General features: G+C 41.4%; 1 protein-coding gene across 1 annotated transcript in view; it reads left to right on the forward strand.

Moving 5' to 3' along the window:
• The first annotated feature begins 23,748 nt into the window (after window positions 1-23,748).
• The window catches only part of rgs3a (regulator of G protein signaling 3a), a 108,125-nt gene continuing 106,143 nt past the window's right edge, over window positions 23,749-25,730 (forward strand). The window contains exon 1 of the mRNA XM_023987698.2: window positions 23,749-23,830. The gene's annotated coding sequence lies outside the window, so the exon portion shown is untranslated. The remainder of the gene's footprint in view (window positions 23,831-25,730) is intronic.

Raw genomic sequence — 25,730 nt, forward strand, 5'->3', positions numbered from 1 at the left:
AGATGAATACTGAATGGTGTCGTCTGCGTAGAGGTGGATCAGGGAATCACCCGCAGCAAGAGCGACATCGTTGACATATACAGACAAAATAGTTGGCCCGAGAATTGAACCATGTGGCACCCCCATAGAGACTGCCAGAGGTCCGTACAACAGGCCCTCCGATTTGACACACTGAATTCTATCTGAGAAGTAGTTGGTGAACCAGCTCGGGAACCGGATTGCACAGCCGAGAAGGTACGGTGGGACTTGAAATGGCCAGTGATCTGTTTGTTAACTTGGCTTTCGAAGACTTTAGAAAGGCAGGGCAAGATGGATATAGGTATATATAAGCAGCAGGTACATTTCAAGTTTGGGGAAGATCATTTTCACATAACAATTCACCTTTTATAATAAAAGCATTCCATGCATAATCGCGTTTGTAGTCACTTTGATAATGGTGTTTTCCCGCTAAAGGAACATTTGTGCTTATAGCCTACTGCAGTGTGCACATTGCTGCGCTTATAATGTGAAGAAACAGCCAAATAGTTTATTACAATTTAAGCTGAACGTTCTGATCTGTTGCATCAGCCTCATTGCGTCAAAACGTTTTTTTGATGCTAGTGGTTGTATTAATTTGGGATTTTTCGCATCCCACAACTGTCCCAGACTATGTTTGGAAAATGTATTTATCGTACAGAATAGAATAGGTCAACTTTTTTACTATGGGGTATTGACATCGGCTAGTGCTTTTGCTGTTTGTTAGGCCTACTCATCTTGTTGGCAGATGAAAAGTAAATGTGGACAGTTCTTCCAATATGAATCTCGGAATTGGATAAGGACGCACACAGTTGCATCCCCGAAATGTCTGTCTTCACTTGTAGCCTGTATGAAAGACCCGATCACGTGATGGAGAGCCATGTGAGTGAGAGGTGCTTCGGAGCGCGCAGCACTCAGGGAGAAGGGAACAACGGCCACTGGCCGCAAAAGGCATGGATTTGTTTAGGGTGCACTAGGGCCACACAAAGGGAATGCCACCGGGAAATTTGAGGCATTATCAAGTGCTTGTCAAATTGTGAATGAAAGGCTGATTAGGTGTGTACACCCTGCGCAAAAACAAAGCGGAGCTCATGCCTTTCAAGCTACTGTTTTCAAATCATCATTAAAGTCACATAATGCAGCCTTACAATGTATAAAACATCTAAACATTTAGCCCCACATTTGTAGAACAACTGAAGTTACATTAATAACTAAATTAAGCGTATAGGAATACCTATTTATTTTGTAACAGCTCAAATCATTTGGAGAAAATATCCTTTCTATTTTATTCAGCTTTATTCAATTGTATTCTTCATACTATAAAATAATATAAAATAATGACATGGAATTCTAACCCAATCTTGTCTGCTAAATAAACTTGTGTATCCCACAGCCATATGGCATAGCCAGAACAGGACCAAACGTAAGGACAACTCAAAGTATGCTATTCTGTTCTTCTGAAATAGACTATGTTTTCTTCATATCGTGTTTCTTTAGACCTGTCTAAAATAAATAATGGATTTATTCTGAAGGTGTAGGCTATATTACATGGATTTATTAGACTTAAAATGTAGATGTTCCAAAGGTCTGCATCATGTGTGGAAGCCAGGAGATGCTATTTGTGTTTATGTTAACGGTCAATTACCGTGAGACCGACAGTTATTTGCTTGACAATCACCGGCTGACAATCTCATGACCGCCACAGCCCTAGCCATGACACATCGTTCGAAGAACGTTCAGGGGACTTTCAGTTCTGTGTTTTGCTCTACGACCCCCACAAGTGTCACTGGACTTGTCTGAATGTACTGTATCCCATACAAATGAATGGAAGTATAGAGCTAGTTTAGTGCCAACAAAAATAAGGGGTTAAATATGTGTCCAAAAAATTATATTTCCTGAGCTTTCTTATACTTCCTAGATATAGGACAGATACTTCAAAACCTTATTCCTTATGATAAATTTTTTGACTGTCTTTTTTGCCATTTAAGAATGTGTTATTCAATACATTTCTATGGGCTATAGTAGTAAAGGCCAAATTCAGTATTTTATCAAATAATTTGTGTATATATTTTTTTATACCTAAAGGGGTACTAAAATTCAAAAACAAATAGCTAAATGATCCATGGTATGATCATCTTAAAACAATTCCATATGTTAGCTTAGTACCCCACCCGGCTTAGACTTTTAGTGGTTTTAAACAATTCACGTAACTTTTTCTGGTTGTGTTGAGGAAACCATTGGAGGAGAATGATAGCTACGGTATACGATCAAATTGGCTGCAGTTAAGGGATTCAGCTCGTTACTGGTAATGCTATGATGTGTGTGTGTGTGTGGGATTGGATCAAAGAGGATGAAATACAAAGTCAAACTCTAGCCATATTACCTAATCAACTACTATGCCTCTCCACTTACCTAAACTATCCATGTAGCTGTTTGCATGTGTGTGTTTTTTTTTTTTTTGTTTGCATAAGGTGGGTGACATAAGAAGAACAATGAGACGGATCTCAGAGCCCCTCAAAGAAGTGTGTGTGTGTGTGTGTGTGTGTGCAAGGAGTGGGAAGGAGTGTGACACACACACATGCATGCACTCATGCATACACTCACACACAGACACACACACCCAAACACAGGCGCACATACACCAACACTCTGCACTCTGTTTTCCAAATCCAAGCACACACACCACGCTACATATTATGCATACATACAGCTCCGACTCACATAACCTCTGAGTCACAGTATGCTACACACACTCTTGCCGAGATAGACACACTCCTACACCCAAACTGTACACCACTGAGCAGGGGGCAATGATACACACCAGTCTCATCTAATGTGGAGGGAAGGTAAGCTAGTACTCTTGCCTTAAGTCTTTTGGTTAGTATTGGCTGTGTGGGATGGTTATGCAATAATTGCTTTATTCTGTTCCGTAGGTATTGCTTTCATGCACATTTTGGGAGCACATTGTATTAGTTTGAAAAAGAGGCAGAGGTCTTAGATTCAGTTGACTGAGTACTTTGATTCTGCAAGGGAAGAGGTGTAAACGTCTACTAGTTACTCGTTGGAATTGACAGTGTTGGTTCAGACACCTCTACTATACCTCCTCTCGCTCTCTCTTTCTTGTCCGTCCTTCAGTACTTTCTCCTCCTCCCATTCCTCTCCTCTCCTTCATCCCCATCTGTAATCTGTGATGCTGGGTGTGTGACCTCTCCGTCTCCTCTACCGAGTCCAGGTCCCCTCAGACCGCATTGCCCTTCTCCCTCCGATCTAGGGGGCATCCTATTTTAGCAGCCGCTCCGAAAGGAACCATTCTAACCCACATTCACATAGGAGACTGAGATGTGTGTAAGCGAGAGAACGTGAGGGAAAGGAAAGCAAGAGAGCGTTAGAGACAGAGGGATACTAGACATATTGAGAGAAGCTAATTTGAGGTATACAAATACAAGTTATCTGAATTATTCTCCCTCAACCTTGTGAGTTATGGTTCTGGACTGGGTCACCATGGGTAACCTAGCAGACCGGGTTGGGACCAGGAAGAGGTTCATCAGGGGGGCAGACTCCCTCCAGAAGCACCTGCTCTCTGACTGCGTAGACGTAAGTGTATCTGGTCAACACTTCTGCTTGGGCTGTGTTCGAGACTCTACAGTTTGTAGTGAGGAAACTGATGTTTTTCGTTGTACACTTTCGGGTTCTTTTAGTTATTTAGACAAGATTAAAGAACCCTTTACTAAAAAAGGTTCTATATAATATACCCAGTGAAGGCAAAGAATCTTGAAATTATAGTTAACATTCCCTTTTAATTTGTTTCAGCTGTTTTGCATTGACATTTGAATCCATATTAATGATGCTGCTGCATGAGTTTGCTTGTTCAGGAAAATGGCTAGCTGACATCCGATACCGTTTGCTTTCTACGGCAGGGGGAAGATTGAAGTCATATTGTACAACATTGTTGCCGAGGTCTGTGTGGCAAACAGTAAGATTTATACAAACCTGTGCCGTCGCAAAGTAAATGCTAGCATGCAATAGGAAATAACGTGTATAATGAAAGCATACACTCTTGGATAAAATAGGGGGGTTCTATATAGTACCCTTTGGTCAATTCAAAATGTAACTGCCATTCCGATTCAACACCAAATGCCATAACAGCATGATGATGCAAGAGGATGGTGGTTGAACTAACTTGCAAGTAACCTACCAAATAAGCACATTATAATTCAAATATATGAAGCCAAAGTCATATGATAAACAATAGGCTCGATAAATAAAGATAAAACGTTATTAGAATTTGACCACATTTGTAAGCTAGCTAACTTAGCTAGCTAAACATAAAACGCTAGGCTACTTTAATTCACCACTTTACAAGCTAGCCAACTAACTATTTCAAATAGACATTAGAGTGTGGAGTCAATTTAGGGGACTATGTTTCATGAAGCCATTAACATACTGATGCTGACTGAGAGGAGGTACTAATTTAATTGTTTATTAAATTATATTCTTAGCAACAAATATTACTATTTAATAGTAGTAGCCATAAATGTCACCATGCAGGGTTTTACAGTATATGGAACCATTTTTGTTTCAGTGAAAAAAAAACTCTAGGGTTCTGATCAAAGAACCCTACAAAAGGCCTCTAGATAGACATTTTAGGGTTTCCATATATGAACCAAGTGATTGAACCCTTTTTGGTTCTATAAGGAACCTTTTTTTCCAAGAGTGTAGGCTCAGTAACGGTTGATTATGGGTTAGGCTCTCTGACTGTAAAAAGTAAAGAGTTTCTGGCCAACGGTTCTGCTTGGGCTGCATTTCAGATGTCTAGAGGAAACTATATTGGTGACGATACTGTGGGTTTATCATGAAACTTTATTATGCATCATACATTAAATACCAGTTGGTGTCCTGAATTGTCTGTGAAGTGGAAAGCTAACAAACTACAGATGAGATACATATGATATTCTGCTAAGTACCCATACATGCAGAACTATAGATCATTTTGTCCTTTGTGTACTTAATTGTATGTTGGCTACAGAGGACAAGCACTGACGGATAGGCACAACACAATCATCATAAGTAGACTAGGTGACAAATGAAGACTGAGTGACCAACGACACAGTGGTAATAATGACTAATGCTGATTTACTGATCTTCTTCCTTATCAGTCTTTATCAATTATCGCCTACTGGATGTAAGGGCCTTCCACACCAAGGACGATAACTGTAACGAGGAATAATACATAACTATAAACATTGGCGAGCATCCACACCAGCGGACTTTTATCATTCTGCACTAGGCTGTCAATCAACGGATAAATGCGTCCTACTGCACGCTGTAGGCCTATCCTACTGCACGCTGTAGGCCTATTACATAGGAGGTAACACAGAGCATTTAGTGCTTCAGGGTGTATTCCTTGTCATAGTGACAACTGCAAATAATACTTGAATAATAATATAATGAAAAATAATTAGAAACTCATTGAAATGTAGCAATTCAACAACAAACGCTGTTTAGCCTGCACATCTTCTACATCATGTCATTGCTTGCCTCGTTGCTCAGTGCAAGTGATTTCCATTTTTCTAATGATTGCCAATTTCCCTTTTCGCTGTGCTCATCTCTCTGCCTGTTCTGTGCAACCATTTGCAATGGTCAGTGCAACAATCTTAATAACATCACAGGACAAAGTGATCACACCAATGCACTCTCTCTCCTTAACTTTCCCTGACAGATCATTTGGCCAAGGCCTATTTTATATTCAGCAATTAGCTGAATTGTTTCTTATTGCGAAAAGGCTATTAGGCCTAGTATAAAAAAAACAATTCTACAAACAAATGTCCTCAGGAACAGCTGGAAGAGAGACGCTATAGTGTAACCGAAGTAAGAAATATTATCTAGATATTAGGCCATTCATTAGCTAAATAGTAGGTCTATAAATATTTACTTGTCGAAGTGAATGAAAAAAAGTGAACATATTATGAAAAAAATCAGGCTGCAAGTTCCGGACATGCGCTCCACTATTAATCAGGCCCACATTTTTTAAACCAGGAAAGTATTTTACCTAGGCTACAACAACAGCGCAATCTGGAATGTATTATTTTTATCAAGAGAGCACCATTTTTGTCTAGGGCTGTAAACTGCTGTGCTGTGGGTAGGCCTAAATTGAATAACCACTCAAATGTCCTGTTTTGAATGCTTCATGCTAACTGTCCTGTTTTGAATGCTAACTGCATACAGCCTAGGCCTGATTATGCAACCATTTGAATCAGTATGGGTCTATTCTAGACAGTTTACAAGGTCCAGAAATGCACATTAGAGGCCAGTCATAGTGTATATTTTTGTCAGGATGTATCGTTGTTAATAGGCTTACCAACATAAAATATGGCCTTCTCATGCACTGTTGTTCGTGGATCATTATTCTCCCATCTCGTCCTATAATTAATGTGGCCACCAATATGCTCACACATGGCCAGCTATTCAGCAAGCTTACCGTAAGCTCTGCTCCTCTCCTCTCTGAGCAGCCTCTTGCACATAGAACCAAGAACGCTTCAATAGAACATGTTTTTGATTGGTTGTCGATGTTTCATCGTTGGAGGGGACAGGGACATTTTTTTCTTTGGAAAGTGGTCCAAATGATAGCTCCCGTTATCATTCCTCACTCTTTTGTAGTTATCGTTGTAGTGTGAACGCTCCTGTTCACTTGAATTAGAATATATAATCTTTTTAAATTATCGTTAGGTGTGGATTTAATTTGATAGCATTAATTCATACTACCCTGGTGCCTTAATTACAAAACTCATCAACATTCCAGACTATTGAGTCAACTGTCTTGTTTAACAAGTGCTGAATGGATGAATGGAGGAGACGTGACAGATAGAGGTAGCAGATAGTCAGAGAGATAAAGTAGGTGAGTTTAATCATAGTGTGAATCGTATTACTAAGCTGTATGACAGTGAGGGAGTATTTACTTTAGCTTTCAGAGGGGATACTGTGCATTGTGTGATCTATTTGCAGAGAAGAAGGAAAATTGTTCACAGGGCCATTTTTAGGTGTGACGTTCATTGTGCTCGGGCCTTAGCTGTGACACTAGTTCCATCTGATGATGTCCCAAGCACCCGACCATTGATGAAAGTTGTATTTATTTTGGGTGACATGGGCTGCAAGGTGTTTCCAGCTGAGAGTGTGCCTGCCTTTGTGTGTGTGTGTGTGTGTGTGTGTGTGTGTGTGTGTGTGTGGTGTGTGTGTCGCTGTGTGTGTGTGTGTGTGTGTGTGTGTGTGTGTGTGTACAGAACTTTAAGACATGAAGGTTAGTCAATACGGAAAATGTCAAGAACATTGAAAGTTTCTTCAAGTGCAGTCGCAAAATCCATCAAGAGCCACAGTATGATGAAACTGTCTCTAATGAGGACCGCCACAGGAAAGGAAGACCCAGAGTTACCTCTGCTGGAGAGGATAAGTTCATTAGAGTTACCAGCCTCAGAAATAAAAGGCCAAATAAATACCTCACAAGGTTCAAGTAACAGACACATCTTAACATCAACTGTTCAGATGAGACTGCGTGAATCAGGCCTTCATGGTCGAATTGCTGCAAAGAAACCACTACTAAAGGACACCAGTAAGAAGAACAGACTTACTTGGGCCAAGAAACATGAGCAATGGACATTAGACCGGTGAAAATCTGTCCTTTGGTCTGATGAGATTTTGAGATTTTTGGTTCCAACCGCTGTGTCTTTGTGAGACGCAGCGTAGGTGAACGGATGATCTCTGCATGTTTGGGTGTTGGGGTGCTTTGCTGGTGACACTCTCACTGATTAATTTAGAAAGCAAGGCACATGTAACCAGAATGGCTACCACAGCACTCTGCAGCGATACACCATCCCATCTGGTTTGCGCTTAGGGGACTATCATTTATTTTTCAACAGGACAATGACCCAAAACACACCTCCAGGCTGTGTAAGTGCTGCATCAGATGACCTGGCCTCCACAATCACCTGACCTCAACCCAATTGAGATGGTTTGGGATAAGTTGGACCGCAGAGTGAAGGAAAAGCAGCCAACAAGTGCTGAGCATATGTGGGATCTCCTTCAAGACTGTTGTAGAAGCATTCCAGGTGAAGGTGGTTGAGAGAATGCCAAGAGTGTGCAAAGTTGTCATCAAGTTAAAGGGTGGCTACTTTGAAGGATCTAAAATAAAATACATTTTGATTTGTTTAACACTTTTTTGCTTACTACATGATTCCATATGTGTTATATCATAGTTTTGATGTCTTCACTATTATTCTTTAATGTAGGGAAATAGTAAAAATAAAAACTTTGCGTATGTGTGTCCAAACTTTTGACTGGAGCTGTATGTCTTTCTGCATCTGCTTGAATGTGTCTATCTGCCTGTGTGTCTGTATCTGCTGTGTGTGTGTGTGTGTGTGTGTGTGTGTGTGTGTGTGTGTGTGTGTGTGTGTGTGTGTACACCCGTTTGCAACGACTCCAACGACTCAATGATCTAGAGCCTGTCATTTTCAAATGAGGGGGTCTGAGTGATATCCATCCTGGGGTCTTTGTCAGCAGATCTGCCTTCTTCATGGTGGTCATCCATAACAGGCCTGTTGCAGGGCCCACCTCCCCTGGTCTGATTGCACTGAGAACTGCTTTACTACCCTTTCTGTGACTTTACTTGGGCTGGGACTGATGAACTGTGTGGCTTTATCACACTTTTAATATTCTGGGAGAGATAAATTCGGCAGCTCTGGCAGCGCCCATACATCTGCATGTAATGACTTAAAGACTTCACTCTCAGTGGGATGATTGCATTGAGATCTATGGCCTCGATAGCCTCCACAGATCTAGGCTCTTAGATCAACTTAACTGCAGCCCTCTTGGGATCCTATGGTCGAAGTGTTTTAGTGCAGACTATGGGGTTTATTTGATCACCTGTCTCACCTCAATTGTTCCTTTTTTCTCAATGCTGAGCAATTGCAGTACAGTGTTTTTTACATGGCTTGGGAAGGGGTGAGTTTAAGATAAATTACTTCAGAGTAATATTGCTGAAGGATAAACTATACTTAATTTGTATTTCATAACAAGGACAGGGCTGTTGTATTGATTTGATTATCACTTTTCTATACACTGTTTTAAATCATATCCCACCCTTACATTGTTGCTCTCTTGAGAACAAGAGAGAAAATATTTATTGCCGGATTTCACCCAGCAAACAGGCGACGTCCTAAAGACATTAGGGGACATTCCTATTAGGTCCCTTTAAGGGTTTCTGTGAGACATTATCCCACTGATGTTCTGAGAACGTTTTAGGAACATTAAATAATGACGCTCAGGATCATAGCAGGACGTTCAGTACAGTCCATTAGGGAACGTTACAAAATGGTTCCTATTTGGTTTTGATTGGATATGATCCATGGGACATTCAATGATAGTCAAGTGGACGTCGCATGATGGTCCCAAGGGAACGTTTTCTGGGGAACCATTGTCTAGCTCTCTGAAAGTTACCTGGACATCACTGAGGAGCATGTCAAGACCTTTTTAGGATGTTCTCAGGACTTACATTTTACGAGTCATTAGGACGTTGTGTGATAGTCCCAAGGGAACGTTCTCTGTGGGACTTTGTCTAGTTCCCTGTAATTTACCAGGAGGTCCCCGAGGTCCCCGAGGACGTTTTTGGACATTGTTGGGATGTTGTGTCATGGTCCTTTTTTTTCTGTTTCTCATTTTGTTCCAGGGACATTCCCAAGGATGGTTTGTTCCGGGGACATCCCCAAAGACATTTCTAGTATGTTCTCGGACAAAACGGTCCCCTGGACACAATGTCCCAAGAACATCCTAAAAACATCATGGGGGACATTCCTGGAACAAAATGGGAAGTAGACAAAAACCTCCAGAGCACCATGACACAACATCCCAAGAATGGGTCGTTTTTAGGACGTTCTTGGGATGTTGTGACATGGTCCCCTGAAGGGTTTTGCCTAGTTCCCAGTTTGTTTTTAGGACGTTCTTGGCATGTTGTGCATGGTGCTAAAGTACTGTTGTGAGTTTGGGTGGTCCTGTCCAACTTTTCCTTCACTTACTAAAGCAGAATTACAGTGTTTGAGATTGAAACAGCGATGATAGTTTGCTGTAGTTAAGCTCTTTGAGGGAATTGTTCAGAAATTATACATATCTTGAGGTGTTACGCAAGGCCAGTCATACTCTGGAGGCCTTCATAGGCCTGGGGCTCTCATTGTCAAGTCGAGACCTTGGGACTATAAGGTTATATCAGAAATGTTTGTCAAAAATGAGTTAGTCACATATAATTAATTGATCTTTAGATAGTTCTTCATATGTCTGTGAAGTTAGATTTTTTTTAAAGCAAATTTTAAGTGGAAAATTGTAAACTAGAAAGTTCTATCTGCATAAACCCAGTTGAATATGGCACTATACGGTTCTCCCTGATATCCAATCACAAGCCTGAACAAATACAGACCTTATGGCTGAACCCAGATTGACATTTCAGAGCCATAAGGTTCTATCTGCTATTGCACCCCCCTCTCACCTTTCAGGTGAGGACCTTAATGGGGTATGAAAGAAGAATTCACTACAAAACAGTTCTGTGGTCTGGGATGTGAAAACTTTGATGCTCAATATCTCAGAACTATGCTTTGCGCAGTCAGAACCTTACAATCCCAAGGACACGAAGTATGGGTAGCTGCAGCCCAATATGGCGACCAGAGTATGGGTGAGTCGGTGTGTCAAAAGGAGTGGGTGTAAGGCAAGTGAATCAGCTAATTGGGCAGATTTGTTGACACTCAAGACCGTTTTGCGTAGCTGATTGGGCTGCACAATGAGTCGATAAGCCGGCGATCAGTACACAGGTGTTTTATTGACGTGCATGCCGACCTGAGGTGTTTCCTACTGGGCAGCTGTATCACAGTCTTGTCACCGGCGGGAGCTAAATTGGCCATTTTTCCCCCTCCCATGATTTTATTTAAAGTTAGTTAACAGCCATACAAGAAATAACCAATATTGATAACCATCTAGATGTCACCTTGATACATACATACATTTACATTTGAGTCATTTAGCATATGGTCTTATCCAGAGCAATTAAGGTTAAGTGCCTTGCTCAAGGGCATATTGACAGATTTATCACCTAGTCCGCTCAGGGATTCGAACCAGCGGCCATTCAGTTACTGGCCCAACGCTCTTAACTGCTAGTCTACCTGCCGCCCTACGTACATACAGGTTACTATCAATGGGTAGGGCATAAACAGCAACAACATCAGGACAGTGCCCTTCGCTCCCACTTGCCAAGCACTACTGTCTGGCAACAGCATGGAAATAGCTACCTAGTAGCCAATATCAGGGTGACAGTCACAGTAAGCACGCACTATGATGCATGAAGTAACTGTACACCCATCATCTGTACTTTTAACCCTCCCCCACAAAAAAAATCTGTTTTATAAGTGATAACCTACAATTAAATATGACTAACATTCATCCTCTGGCTTCAAAAGAGAAGTCCAAACTCTCACGGTAGTTGCGTGGTAGAATAAAAAAAAAACACAGCTCAATCAAAAGCTTCTAACTAACCTATAGCATAGCTCTTTCGACACACCCACTCCTTTCCACATGCTTACTACTTTCCTTTCGACACACCCATTTGCCCATACTCCGGGCACCATATTGGGTTACAGCCTCCCCCTTCTCCTCTTTGTGCCAGACAGCTCTTAAAATCAAAGGAGCAATGAGAAGGAATCAATATCTCTGTTTGTTTGTTTCCAAAAATAAACAACTTTTGGTTTAGTCTGAAATGTTATTTTTTTAAATTTGAGTCACTTGATCATGTGTTGGAATCTAATGTACTGTATGCTTTCCCAAAGCTGATAATGGCTCAATTTTGAATGGGAAAAGCACCCAGACTAGTTTCACCTTGATTCTATAAGAGTGGCTACCTTAGAGACCAACTACTGCAGACGCTTGAGATCAAGGTCAGCTATTTCTAGCCTCCTCATCAGATGTAATCTTAATGAACAGTGTATATGTGTGAGTGTGTGTATGAGAGAGAGAGAGAAAGATGAAATAGGAAATATTGAGTACCAGTCAGGACATATAGTATACCTGTGTGCCATTTATATTCCACCTCAAAACTCCCCCTACCATACAGTATAGAAGAAGGATTTCAGAATATCCAGTTATATGTATTACATTTTCAATCTCTGGGCTCTGTGCTTTTATGTGGTGATCTCAACGTCAGGACTGCCATTGAGGTGGACTATATAGACACAGAGGGAAACACTGAATCTACAGTTTATATTGTTAATGGTAGGACAAGAGGTGACTCTCTTGGCAGATTTGCATATCAAATACAATTTTATTTGTCACATGCTCCGAATAAAACTGGTGGAGACTTTGCCGTGAAATGCTTGCTCACAAGTTTTTCCCAACAATGCAGAGTTTAAAAACAATAATACAAATAAATAGTAAGACAAGAGGAATAAAATACACAAGAATGGAGCTACTGTATACACAGATCAATGCGTAGAGGTACGAGATATTTAAGGTAGAATGAAGGCAAGGTACTGTAAAGTGACTAGGCATCAGGATAGATAATAAAATAAAGAACAGAGTAGCAGCAGAAAATGATTTGTGTGTCTGTGTGTGTGTGTGTGTGTGTGTGTGTGTGTGTGTGTGTGTGTGTGTGTGTGCGTGTGCGTGTGCGTGTGTGTGTGTGCGTGTGCGTGTGTGTATAGTTCCTTCAGAAAGTATTCACACCCTTTGACTTTTTCCACATTTTGTTGTGTTAGAGCCTGAATTTACAATAGATTAACTGTAGATTTGTTTGTCACTGGCCTACACACAATACCCCATAATGTCAAAGTGGAATTATGTTTATTTTTTTATTTTCTACAAATGAATTAAAAATGAAAAACTGCAGTGTCTTTGAGTCAATAAGTATTCAACCCCTTTGTTATGGCTAGCACACATAAGTTCAGGAGTACAAATTTGCTTAAGAAGTTGCATGGATTGACTCTGTGTGCAATAATAGTGTTTAACATGATTTTTGAATGACTACCTCATTTCTGTACCCCACACACAATTACATACAATTATTTGTAAGGTCCCTCAGTCGAGAAGTGGTTTCCAATGCCTCACAATGCCTCACAAACATTGAATATCCTGTTGAGCATGGTGAAGTTATAAATTACACTTTGGATGGTGTATCAATACACCCAGTCACTACAAATATACAAGCATCCTTCCTAACTCAGTTGCCGGAGAGGAAGGAAACCACTGAGGGATTTCACCATGAGGCCAATAGTGACTTTAAAACAGTTCCATAATTTAATGGCTGTGATAGAGAAATCTGAGGACGGATCAACAACATTGTAGTTACTCCTAACCTAATTGACAGAGGGAAAAGAAAGAAACCTGTACAGAATATAAAATATTCCAAAACATGCACTAAAGTAATGCTGCACATAAATTGCACAGCAATTAACTTTTTGTCCTGAATACAAAGTGTTATGTTTGGGGCAAATCCAGTACAACACATTACTGAGTACAACTCTTCATATTTTCAAGCATAGTGGTAGCTGCATCATGTTATGGGTATGCTTGTAATCATTAAGGACTGGGGAGTTTTTCAGAATAAAAATAAACAGAATAGAGCTACGCACAGGCCAAATCCTAGAGGAAACCTGGTCTACTTTCCACCAGATACTGGGAGACGAATTCACCTTTCAGCAGGACAATAATCTAAAACACAAGGCCAAATACACACTAGAGTTGCTTACCAAGAAGACAGTGAATGTTCGTGAGTGGCCGACATAGAGTTTTGACTTAAATCTACTTGAAAATCTATGGCAAAACCTGAAAATGATTGTCTAGCTATGATCAACAACCAATTTGACAGCTTTTTAATTCAGGCTGTAACACTACAAAATGTGTGGATAAGTCAAGGGGTATGAATACTTTCTGAAGGTACTGTGTGCGTGTGTGTGTGTTATGGGTGTGTGTGCGTTGTCGTGGAGATTTCCTGTATTACTCAATAAAGAGACAGAGAGAGCCAACCACACACAAGTCAGAGTTAAATTATATATTCCATTTTTAATATATATACAAGCTTCACCAAAGCCCTTTAATGACTCTCAGATCAATTCAGTGTCTATAAATGAATTCTCTGAGAGTGCTTACAAAACCATTCTTAGTTTCATTTATAGCCAAGATACACCCCTCTCAACTTACCATGAATCCTTTACCCGAAAGAGGAGTATCCTATCGCTAGACAGCATCAGCTATAAATCATCGTTCAGTTTGATCTCCCAAGACAAGGTTTAAATCTCATGCTTGATACTTCACTGTCTACCAAAACATTACCTCYTCCAATGGCATATATCAATTGTCATTTCTAGATACTCCCAAACCTGGACAAACTCAAAATCAGACAGTGAGCCCKTTAGGTCAAATACTAGGTCAAGATAAGGGCAACCTCAGAGGGGACATACAATGGTTCCAAACACGGCCAAACTGCTTCCCCCTATGAGAAAAGTAGGGAGTGACTGGCGTACAGACATTGTATGAGATAACTAACTGGTTCCCCAATMAATAACTCCATCCCGTCACATGGTTTAACATATACATTGACATATGAAGACAAGCCTGACCTCTCCCCTCTCTGGCCCCATTCTAATGACAAGTATCTCACAAGCATATGATGAAAATAACATCTTATCTATCTATGTTACTTAGCTAAATCTGATTCTGCCACGACAGCGTATGTAGTGTGTGGGTTTTGTGTGGGAGTGTATACTGTATATGGAACAGCTCTGTGCTAGGAGACAGTGTGGTGGATTACTCTATAACCTTCATTCCATTTGAACGTGTTAATGCCTTTACATTCATGCCACAACTAGCCCTGTCAGACCACTGCCATATCACCCTTTATCTTAAAGGAAATATGGAGTCAACTACAATCTCAAACCAGGAACCATACTGTACCTATTCAATCTCCCATTTACAAATGGAAAAATACCAGTAACACAAGTTGAGGACACAGATGCACACACACACCCCTCTGCATGCTGCTCCTAATCTGAAGCTTTAAAACACATTTTTTCCCGATCAGGAGTATCATCAATTTACGTATACAAGTATGGCCATGTCGGCACACCCCTACTCTTTAAACAGCAAATAAATTGATAACACGCATTTTGCTTAAGGAAAGAAAACATTAATTTGGCAACATATGAATTATATTCTACAAACTGCTAACAGAATCATATACAAACAAAGTGCCCAAAGAGAAATGGTTTGGCAGTGAATGTATTACTGCCAGGAAAACTGTCAAACCAAAAAAAAAACCCACAGACCAGGTTGGATGTATAAAATATCACCTGGCCCGAAAACAATATAAAAAGTTACTACAAGATGAAAACAAAAAGCTGTCTATATGTCTAATGAGCTTGAAAAAATGTAAGAGGCAATAAACCTAAACATGTTTTGGGAACTTTGGTGCAAGTTTCATACCTCACATAATAAGAAGAACATCTCATTCGAAATGGCAACATTTTCAAAAACTACTTTGGAAAAACTGTATGAAAATACAGAATGCCAGAAATTAACCGAGACTCAGACAAAATTTGTTGATAAATTACAACATTTAAAGACCAATGAAACCCATTAGATATACCCATCACAATAACAGAGCTGAAAGAGAAAATCAAAGCCCTCAGTACAGTAAAGCCCTTGGGCCAGACAGTATCTGCACTGAGATGTTGAAGAGACAGCAGCCCTAAGCTGCAGGATGCCATATTCAACACTCTTCAACCTAGTGTTGAATGTAGAATATTTTCCAGTAATACGGACTAAAGACACGTAAACGGGCATCGAAGCTCTGAGGAGCGTGACACCTGATGACACATGGATGGAGATAACGTGAGTGTTTCTTAAAGCTGACCTCTGATTGGTTGATGAGCAGCCGTTTTTAGTTGTGATGGGATATTTTTGCCCTCAGAATAGCCTCAATTTGTCGGGCCATGGACTCTACAAGGAGTTGAAACCATTCCACAGGGATGTTGGCCCATGTTGACTCCAATGCTTCCCACAGTTGTGTCAAGTTGGCTGGATGTCCTTTGGGTGGTGGACCCTTCTTGATACACACTGGAAACTTGAAAACCCCAGCAGTGTTGCAGTTCTTGACACACTCTAACTGGTGCACCTGGCACCTACTACCATACTTTGTTGAAAGGCACTTAAATAATTTGTCTTGCCCATTCACCCTCTGAATGGCACACATACACAATCCATGTCTCAATTGTCTCAAGGCTTAATAATCCTTATTTAACCTGTCTCCTCCCCTTCATCTACACTGGTTGAAATGGATTTAACAGGTTGACATCAATAAGGGATCATAGCTTTCACCTGGATTCACCTGGTCAGTCTATGTAATGAAAAGAGGAGGTGTTCTTAATGTTTTGAACACTCAGTGTCTATAGAATCTACTTTGACCGGTGGACACAAAAAGGATTCCAAAAGGGTTCTGCAGCAGTCGCCATAGGAGCACCATTTCTGGTTCCAGGTAGAACCTTTTTTGGTTCCAGGTAGAACTGTGTTGGGTTCCATGTAGAACCCTATGTGGAAAAGGTTCTACATGGAAGCCAAAAGGGTTCTACTGGAACCAAAAGGGGTTCTTCAAATGGTTCTCCTATGGGGACAGCCCGAAGAACCCTTTTTGGTTCTAGATAGGGGTGGCAGGTAGCCTGGCGGGTAGGAGTGTTGGGCAAGTAACCAAAAGTTTGCTGGATCGAATCAGCTAACAAGGCAAAAATCTGTTGTTCTGCCACTGAGCAAGGCAGTTAACCCACTGTTCCCCGTGCACTGTGGATGTCGATTAAGGCAGCCCCCCAGATCGCTCTGATTCAGAGGGGTTGGGAAGACACATTTCAGTTGAATGCATTCAGTTTTACAACTGACAAGGTATCCCCCTTTCTTTTTTTTATATAGCACCTTTTTTTCTAAAAGTGTAGTGATTAGTCTCTTCTTTCTCGCCTGCCAAGTATGTCTCATTGGCAGTCAAGTGAGGGGCGTTGCCTTTACAAACTAAGGTTTTATGTTCATTTACAGACTTCAAGCTTACTGGGAAATCCTAGGAAGTCGTGCCAAGGGAGAAGCAGAACTGATCTTCAATGTACTCTGGCGCACAGAACAAATATACTTACAATTATCATGGGCGAGTCAGAATAGCGCTAATCATTAGTGTGCATTGGGCACACTAGGATAGGAATAATGGGAACACGTCCACCTTCAGCAATTTATCACAATTCAACCCCTTATTGCAAAGCCATTAACCCTTTTTGGATGGTGCCATTGCTTTGCTTAAATCACAATGAACAGCAGATTTGTAGCACTCAGGAGACATTTGCTTGTTATCATCATTTACACAGTGACCTACGTTTCCTCTCTTGTTGGCATGCTAGACTGCCATGCCCTCTGGCAGGCTGATAGGGGTGCCATCTCTGCCATGCATCTCTCTATTGTAAAAGGTTCTCCAGAGCATTGTATATCTAGAAGCTATTAAGTTTATCCCTGCGTAGTACACACTGAGTGTGCTGGCGTAGTGCAAACTAAGGTGAGAAGTGTGGACAGGAGACCAAAGATCCGCTCAAGACTTATTTGCCAGATGACTCAGGGGGAAGGCTCCAACCAGACAGCAATTTAATCAATCTGACTAAAGGGAAATGCTGTGTGTTTTTTTAGCCACTCCAAGGCAGGCCAGTGGCCATTCATTGAATTCTGTCTTGTTTGCTCTTATCACTTGATGGTGGGTGTGTGCGTGCAAATGGACATTGAGGTAGAGGTATAGGAGTTAAAATACTTGACGAGAGTTGGGCAAATAGCTAGATCTGCCTAACAGGTTGGATGGACATTTATATACACTTACTATCTGTACAGCAATTCAGTTTTGTTTTGCAGAAGCATGTACAGAATGTCAGAAGCAGGATTGGAATTTTGTGATTTTAGGGGCAAGGCCATTTGGCCTTCAAGAGATATTTCGATTTGATTAACACTTTTTTGGTCACTATTGTTAGGTTCTTATTTTTCAGACTAAGTAACTCACAGACACTAGATAAGCTTTAACCAAGTTTAATTCTTCCCAAAGGTTCTGTACAGCTGCAATTCAGACAACCCAACATTTCTCCTAACACAGATATATATATCCTACTTAAGACACTCCTCCTTCTCTCCAATCCTTACATCTTATGGTTCGACAGGAAAAGAGTAACAGGATACTGAACCCTTATTACTCCCTTCAGGGGATCTGACCTCACCTCCTGACCTCACCTCCTGACCTCACCTAATCCACAGATGTCCATCTGTCTTTCCTGTATCAACACGATACACTCCCCCCGTCCCCCAACACATTCCAGCGCCATCTGGCTTTCTACAGAGAACCATTCACTTCTGACATAAAACCAAGTCTCTTTCACTCCTAGTATTCTATGCTTCTTCTCTATCATTTATTTAATATCTCAATGTTCAAAATGTCGAATCCAACACTATATACATGATTCCATATGTGTTATTTCATAGTTTTGATGTCTTCAATATTATTCTACAATGTATAAAATGTCAAAATAAAGAAAAACCCTTGAATGAGTAGGTATGTCCAAACTTTTGACGGGTACTGTAAGTATTCAGACCATTTAATCAGTACTTTGTTGAAGCCCCTTTGGCAGTGCTTACAGCCTCGAGTCTACAAGCTTGGCACACCTGTATTTGGGGAGATTCTCCCATTCTTCTCTACATATCCTCTTAAGCTCTGTCAGGTTGGATGGGGAGCGTTGCGGCACAGCTATTTTCAGGTCTCTCCAGAGATGTTTGATCGGGTTCAAGTCTGGGCTCTGGCTGGGCCACTCAAGGATATTCAGAGACTTGTCCCGAAGCCACTCCTGCGTTGTCTTGGCTGTGTGCTTAGGGTCGTTGTCCTGTTGAAAGGTGAACCTTTGCTCCAATCTGAGTTCCTGAGCACTCTGGAGCAGGTTTTCAGCAAGGATCTCTCTGTACTTTGCGCCATTCATCTTTTCCTGACTAGTCTCCCATTCCCTGCCACTGAAAAACATCCCCACAGCATGATGCTGCTACCACCATGCTTCACTGTAGGGATGGTGCCAGGTTTCCTCCAGACGTGAGTCTTGGCATTCAGGCCAAAGAGTTTAATCTTGGTTTCATCAGACCAGAGAATCTTGTTTCTCATGGTCTGAGAGTCTTTAGGTGCCTTTTAGAAAACTCCAAGCGAGCTGTCATGTGCCTTTTACTGAGGAGTGGCTTCCGTCTGGCCACTCTACCATAAAGGCCTGATTGGTGGAGTGCTACAGAGATAGTTGTCCCTCTAGAAGGTTTTCCCATCTCCACAGAGGAATTATAAAGCTCTGTAAGAGTGACTATTGGGTTCTTGGTCACCTCCCTGACCAAGGCCCTTTTCCCCCGATTGCTCAGTTTGGCTGGGCGGCCAGCTCTAGGAAGAGTCATGGTGGTTCCAAACTTCTTCCATTTAAGATTGATGGAGACCACTGTGTTCTTGGGGACCTTCAATGCTGCAGACATTTTTTGGTACCCTTCCACAGATCTGTGCCTTGACACAATCCTGTCGCGGATCTCTATGGACAATCTCTTCAAACTCATGGCTTGGTTTTTGCTCTGACATGCACTGTCAACTGTGGGACATTCTATAGATGGGTGTGTGCCTTTCGAATCATGTCCAATCAATTTAATTTACCTCAGGTGGACTCCAGTCAAGTTGTAGAAACATCTGAAAGGATGATCAATGGAAACAGGATGCACCTGACCTCAATTTCATGTCTCATATTAAAGGGTCTGAATACTTATGTAAATAAGGTAATAAATAAATAATAATAAATAATAACACCGCTGTAGCTCGGCCAACTTCCACTGCCGATACGGAAGGTCAACATAGGTCGATTGAACAGATAACATATGAACGTTCTCATAATAAAAATTATTTAATTCAGCTTCTATATCGCTTTTCATTACAGAAAGAATCTCAAAGCGCTTGAAAATAAATAATAATAATAATATAGATAATATAATATATGTAGCTACGTAAGAGAGAGTAGGTCTGGACGACGACAAATGTCAGCTAGAGTTGAACGTTTTGGGTGTTTCAAGTCTCCGACAAATGGGGTGACAGTTGAGAGGGATCCACGTAGCTTGAGCAGAAGGATGGGTTGTCAACAGGGGGGAGATGAGCAGGTCCTTCGGTGGCAGGCACAGTTCACTCTCCATTCAATGCGTCTCACTGGCGCTTCGCTAGCCCTGCCGTCTGACTACCTTGTACGGGATAAAGTTTGTTGTTAAGTTCGCACTCACTCAATGATGTCAGCCTGCGCAAGACTTCAGAGGAATCTTCAGACTGAGCAATGAATTCATCACTGCCAGCTCACCATCCATTGCAGGCCTTCTCATGGTTCAGGAGACTGTAGAAAAACAAACGCACTAGCTAACGAACTAGATAGCTTGCTAGCATTGATATCTAGCTATGTTGAAAGAGCTGATTCGCCATCAAATTCAAAGGCTGGAAACACATAGGTAACTCCGTCTTTTGTCTAACTTATTTTGCTATTCAGTGTCAAAACGAAAAGGAAAACATTCAAACAAAAACAAATAAAAAATATGAAAAATTTACAAAATGTACAGGAGCTCTCAGCCTAGGCGACCTCAAGGTGCCATGGCAAAATGTGTAGAAAAGCAGAAAATTAGCTATAAAACTGCACACACTGCCTGGCAACATTGAGGAGGGCCCCGCAAAACTGTTACGCCGCTGGTACCACTACAGTGACAAGCGTTTGTAACCCTGGCCAGGGGTCTCAGGAGGGGAGCCCCAGGGCAGTTACCAGATGCACTTATGGAGGAGCAACATGACCTTCACATGGAGGTCCCTACTGACTGGATACTCTGGAATCTGTGTGAACTTGATCAATCTGTTGTCATTCTCCAGGGATTCTAAGTTCGTGGACAGAAGATCAGGTTCTGTCCAAGTTGTTGTCTTTTCACTCAGTCTGGAATCTTCATTTAAGGTCCTTTTCCATTGCAGCGGACCGAGATTGAATGTTTTAATGACACTTTGTGACAAATGTATTTTGTAGAAGCACTACACAAACGATTTTGGACTTTTGTAAATACTTAAAATCCTTTCCTGCTGTCAAATTACCTGGTGGCCTCATGGGTGGAACGTTATTCACTATTTTCATAATTTCATTTCTATGAATTATATAAAGTGTAATATTGGGATGCAAACTCAAAATTGAATAAATTTCAACTCAATGTCTTCTTTTTTTTAAGCTCATAACCATGTGTGTGAGGTGTATACTTGGTTTCAAAGTAGATTTGTTTAAGACTACCAAGAAACACTGTGCGACCCTGACTTAGCCTGCTGCAGTAAAAGGTTAAACAAATCTCGCAACGTCAGGGGAGTCTGGCCTTGACAGTGAAAAAAACATCATACTGTAGTTCCGAACACATCAGGCTGCATTACTATATCTGACAATGAAAAAGTCCTTAAAACAAAGGCTTCCTACAAGAAAAGCAAAAGTGTACAAACTTCAATGGACAGTGGTGAAGGCCAGTGGACCGCTTAACGACAGATGTCGTGACATGGAAGCGAGCTAGCGAGCATCACGATGCGTCGCAGACAAGGACAGCGTTAGCTCCAAGAAAATCGTTCAGGACTCCGGTCAATCTCCGAGGACTTCCAGAAAATGGAAAAAACTCCCAAAATAACCCACGCTGTCGACGACATCTTGGCACAAAGCAAAAACATTAGAGAGAAGAAAGCAGATAGAGTGAATGGAAAAAATAGACAGCTAAGTATCGAAATGTTTTGTATTTTATGTTGTGTTCACTTCAGGGAATTAATATGACTGAAATGATCTTATCTGAGCCAGGCATCCATCTGGGAGAGTTTGGTTCTCTGTCAAGCTGGACATAAACTTTTTTTTTCTCCTCTCATAGATGTTCTGAGTAGACTGCGTAAACAACAGTTTGTGGGTGTATGTTCAGTATCCTTGGAATAGTGTGTGTGCGTGTGTGTGTTTTGGAATGACTCCAAGTGTTTCACAGAAATACACACAAGGGTGACTCAACAGCTCACAATGCATTGACACTATTCATTTACATTTACATTACATTTAAGTCATTTAGCAGACGCTCTTATCCAGAGCGACTTACAAATTGGAAAGTTCATACATATTCATCCTGGTCCCCCCGTGGGGAATGAACCCACAACCCTGGCGTTGCAAGCGCCATGCTCTACCAACTGAGCCACACGGGACGCGGGACATGGGATTCACGGGATTCATGGCCACAGGCAATGCCAAAAGTGTGTCCCCGACAACATGTCTTTGTACAGATCCACTGTAGTTAATAGAAGAGGTTATAGAGTTGAGTATACGTAGTTTATATGCTGTACGCATACACACACCACTTAAACACACCAGCATAAATGTTAACCTTGAACCAGTGAAACTCACAGAGGTCTTTTTTAAAGATGTTTCCTCAGTCTGATTGTAATGTTCATTCAGCCCATTGACTCCATCAATAGCTCCATCCCCGCAGCATTAGCAAGAAATCACATCCATTGCAAATATGCGTAAAATTCCCATTAGTCTCTCCCTCTGATGTTTTCTGAGCATCTCCTTTGAACAGACTTTACACGTCGATATCCCTGTCGACTTGAAGTTAATACGGGACATTCAATTCTACCCTCCAGAACATTAATAAAAGCGATGGATTGATTTATGTTCTTTCTTTGGGGGCACCCAACTTGAAGTCTTTTAATCAGTTTGACCGGAGATCTATTTCACTTGAAGTGAGCAAATCACATGATCTAAGTCTGGCTCCAAGTCATATATCACACCATGGGGTTGTTAATATTTAAAGCACAATAGTCAATAGCACTATTACTGTTTGTTACTACTCAGCAGCAGTACAGGATGCCACTTCTGGCTTGCTAAGTTCTTTTCTTAGTTCTCATCCTCTTTCAAAGCACTCGCTGCCCTCTCAGGCTGCTCAGCACTGCCCTGGACTGTACCAGTGGGTCAGTGTAATTCTCTGTGACTAAGTGGATATAACACACATGCACACATTATAACATATGTTCCACACCTTTGGCACACAACACCGCACCACACACACACACACACACACACACACACACACACACACACACACACACACACACACACACACACACTGCCTTTTGCTGTCATCTCTCCATGGGTGAGGAAACCATTAAGCACGATACCTCTCCAAAACTATCTTGCTGTTCCCCACTCCCATTTGCCATCATTCATTAATTCTATAATTCATTTGCTTTCATTTTTTTCTCTTGTTTCCTCTCTCTCTTGCCCTCCCTCTCCCTCCTAAAACAGAGGTCCTGCCACCATGGAGACACATTTACAAAGAAGCCTTTTTCTCAACTAAACTGTCAAACCTGCAACAAAGAGTAGAATTAAGTATTGCATGAAAGGAGAATAACAACCCCTCTCATCCTTTCTCTGTCCCCCACTCTCCCTTTCCTCCCTCCCTTTCTCTCTCTCTCTCTCTCTCTCTCTCCCTATCTCTCCCTATCTCTCTGTCATTCTCTCTATCTCTCTCTGGTTCTCTTTCTCCATGTCTCTCTCTGGCTGTGTAGAAGTGTGACTGCTTGCTCAGTTTGGAAGCTTACTCTGCTGACCAGAAGCGACGTGTGTGTCAGTGTCTGAAGGACAACATTGAAAAGCAGCTCCAGCTCCAGAGGAGTGTGCCGTTCGCCCCTCCTGCTGACCAGGTAGGAATCACACACACACCCTCATCCTGCCACTTATTGGCTCATCTGTGATCACAATCATCCCTGCTCCAGTTCACTCACCGGATCATTGCTGAAGCACATGGGTTGTGGTCAGAGCCAATCAGTGCACAGTGTATGACTGTGCTTCTCCAATGCAGTCTGCTGCTGTATCCTTTTTTTTATATCAAATTCAAATAAAATATAATTGTATTTGTAACATGCACCGAATACAACGGATATAGACTTTACCGTGAAATGCTTGCTTACAAGCTCTTCTCAACGATGCAGAGTAAAAAAACACAAATAAAAAAACACAATAGTAATAAAATACACAAGAATGGAGCTCTGTATAGGAGGTACTGGTACCAGATCAATGTGCAGGGTTGCGAGGTGTGTGCGAGGTGTGTGTGTGTGTGTGTGTGCATGTGTTTGTGTTGCATCGGTATGCGTGTGTGTTATGTATTTGTATGCAAATGTACTGTATGTGAATGTGTGTGGGTTTTGTGTGAGAGTGTCAGTGTAATGTGTGTATTTAGTGTATAAACAGTGAGCTCCACAATTATTGAAACAGTACATATTTTGTTGTTTTGGTTCTGTACTTCTGCACTTTGGATTTTAAATGATACATTGACTACAAGATTAAAGTGCAGATTGTCAACTTGAATTTTAGGGTATTTTCATCCATATCGGTTGAACGGTTTAGAAATTAAAGCACTTTCTGTACATAGTCCCCCCCATTTTAGTGGACCAAAAGTATTGGGACAAATTAACTTATACTCTGTGTATTACCTAAAGCAATCAGAAGTGTAGTATTTGGTGCCATATATCTAGCTTGTTCGGATGTTGTAAAGGCAGTCATTGTTGTTCTCCTCCTCAGACGAGGAGGAGCATGGATCGGACCAAGATGCGGATTGGTGATTAATCATACTTTTAATGAAAACAGCAAACAAGACACTACAAAACTACAAAACAACAAACGTGACTAACCTTCAACCGTCCTGTGTGGCCCAAACACTGACACAGGAACAAACACCCACAAAACCCCAGTGAAACCCTGGCTGCCTTAGTATGACTCTCAATCAGAGACAAACGATACACACCTGTCTCTAATTGAGAATCATACCAGGCCGAACACAAAACCCAACATAGAAATACAAAACATAGACTACCCACCCAACACTCACGCCCTGACCAATAAAGACATACAAAACAAGAGAAAACAGGTCAGGAACGTGACAGATGTTGTCTGTAATCCATGGCTTCTGGTTGGGGAATGTACGTACGGTCACTGTGGGGACGACATCATCGATGCACTTATTGATGAAGCCAGTGAATGATGTGGTGTACTCCTAAATGCCATCGGAAGAATCCCGGAACACATTCCAGTCTGTGTTAGCAAAACAGTCCTGTAGATTAGCATCTGCTTCATCTGACCACTTTTTTTATTGATCAAGTCACTGGTGCTTCCTGCTTTAATTCTTTCTTGGAAGCATGAATCAGAAGGATAGAATTATGGTCATATTTGCCAAATGGAGGGTGAGGGAGAGCTTTGTATGCGTCTCTGTGTGTGGAGTAAAGGTGGTCCAGAGTTTTTTTCCCTGCATTAAAGTCTTCGGCTACTTGGAGCGCCGCTTCTGGGTGAGCGTTTTCCTGTTTGCTTATGGCGGAATACAGCTCATTCAGTGTGGTCTTAGTGCCAGCATCCGTCTGTGGTGGTATGTAGACAGCTATGAAAAATACAGATGAAAACACTCTAGGTAGATAGTGTGGTCTACAGCTTATCATGAGATACTCTACCTCAGGCGAGCAAAACCTCGAGACTTCCTTAGATATTGTGCACCAGCTGTTATTTACAAAAATAAATAGTCCACCGCCCCTTGTCTTACCAGACGCCGCTGTT

This window comes from Salvelinus sp. IW2-2015, linkage group LG5, assembly GCF_002910315.2.
Source record: "Salvelinus sp. IW2-2015 linkage group LG5, ASM291031v2, whole genome shotgun sequence".
NCBI lineage: Eukaryota > Metazoa > Chordata > Actinopteri > Salmoniformes > Salmonidae > Salvelinus > Salvelinus sp. IW2-2015.